This window comes from Penaeus japonicus, unplaced genomic scaffold (genome assembly GCF_977035675.1).
Source record: "Penaeus japonicus unplaced genomic scaffold, GWHDUDI00000001_assembly GWHDUDI00000024, whole genome shotgun sequence".
NCBI lineage: Eukaryota > Metazoa > Arthropoda > Malacostraca > Decapoda > Penaeidae > Penaeus > Penaeus japonicus.
Genome location: NW_028234426.1, coordinates 39095626 through 39098125, shown reverse-complemented (window position 1 = coordinate 39098125; position 2500 = coordinate 39095626).

The window sequence follows — 2500 nt, the reverse complement described above, 5'->3', positions numbered from 1 at the left end:
ATAGTGGTAGGAATAACATCAATGATATTGGTAAAAATGGTGATAACAATAAGGATAATAATATTAGTAGTATTAGTCGTATGAGGATAAAAGTGATAATAATGGTGGTGATAAGGATGACAATAATAGTAATTATAATAACAAGAGTGATAATGACAATGATGATAATAATTATAATTATGATAATGATAACGATGACAATAACAATAATACCGATAATTATGATAATGATAATTGCCATCATTGTTATCATTATATTAATGATAATGATAACAATGATAATGATAATATAAATGATAATGATGATGATATTAATAATGATGATGATGGTAATTTTAATGATGATTGTAATTATAATGATGATAATATAATAATAATAATAATAATGCTAATAATGATAATATGATAATGATAATAACATCAATAATACCAAAAATGACGAAAATAATAATGATGAAGATTGTGATGAAAGTTATAATAGTGATAATGAGGATGATGGATATTATAATGACATCAATAAAAAATAACAATGATGATAATACCAGTAATAATAATACCGATAATAATGATAATAGTTATGATAATACTGATAGTATTAATAATAGTGATAGTGATAATAATAATAATGATAATAAAAACAATATACATAACACCAATGTTAAGATTAACGGTGATGATAAGGATGCCTCAACATTAACAACTTTTGGTCATCAGACAAGTTGAAAACACTGCCATAAACATCACGGGAGATATTTGAATCTGATCTACAACAATCTATGCAACATTTGCAACACTGTTTTGCAATATGTTGGCAACAAGCGTCGATATAGTGAAGCCGTCCGTACTTGCTTCGATTCTGACTCGTCCACACTTGAGTTAACAAACTAGTACTAAGATGTCTCCAACAATTTAATAACAAGCTATTGCCTACAATATTAATTTTAGTTGCCGATTTGTTTTTATCACACCCTAAGGACGGCAATCAGACTGACATCAAGAATAAAAACAAGTGATGGTGTTCAGCAAGATATAAAACAGGTCCAACATACCAGACAAGTCGTTTTCTTCATTTACATTGTGTTATGACCTTAACGACCATCGCTATTGACAGATCCAGACTCCAAGCAAGTTCAAACATCTTTCAGGGTCTCTGGCTGGTCTTTTTTCTACTGGTCGCAAGACTGAACGATGTGGTGAATAATTAATATTTTTTTTTATAATTTTTAGGCACACGCAATAGAAAATATGTAGAAATATGTAAAAATATGTAAAAATATATAAATATAGATATATGTAGAAATATGTATGTAAAAAAATATGTAGAAATATGTAAAAATATGTAAAAATATATAATATATGTATGTAAAAATATAAATATGTATATAAAAAAATATGTATATATTTTTTATATATGTATTTTTGAAATATGTATGTAAAAAAAATATGTAGAAATATATAAAAATAGAAAATATACACTTACTACCTAGGAACAAAAGGGCGTTACGGAGTATTGTTAATATCAATAACAGTAATAACAACAACAATGATAATAATGATAATGGTAATAATTATTATGATAATGATAATAATGATGATAATGATAACAATAATAATACTGATGATAATAATAATGATAATGATAATAATAAGGATAATAAAAATATCAGCAACAACAACAAAGATAATGCTAATAGTAATGACAATGATAATAATAATAATGATGATAATAGTAATAATGATAATGATAGTGACGATGATGATGATAATGATATAATGATAATGATAATTACAATACTATTGCTACTACTATTACCATTATTGCTACAACTACTACTCATGATAATAATAACAATAATGATAATAATCAGAACAACAATTATATTAATAAGATGTAGAATATCAGTAGTAGTATAGCAATAGAATCCTATACAACTTTCACACAATCTGAAACACCGGTGGAAATTTCCTGATACCAACCGTCCCAAATTTCATACAACAGTATCAATCCCATGAGAACGCCCATGAGAGATCTATGATGGAACTGGCACTACCCTAGGAGGGATTGGCATCACATACCCCGAGAAATTGGCACAGAGAGAATATTAGATCTCTTCACTGCAATTAGCTATGATAACTCACATTGCCTGGCAGAGTGGAACAGCGAATCAAGTCAACGGTACCAAAAGAGCGTTGAGTAAGTCTAGAAGAATATCTATTGTGCTTCATCCACCTCACGAATTGAGACAAAAGGTACCTGTCACCAGTGCTATTGTCAAAATGCAGTACCGAGATTCTGCAAGGGATTCTTTGCATGGCATTACAAGAGAACCAACTCCATCGCCATTGGAAACTGGCTGACTTATTAAATGAAGTAAGAGCTGATATGAGCATCCGAATCCGCCGTTCCGTATCACTGAGGCTTCACACTGACAACAGTATAAACACTAAATTAAAATGAAAAAAGCTTGCTCAGATGAGGCGTTTCCAGTCGTTTTCGCCT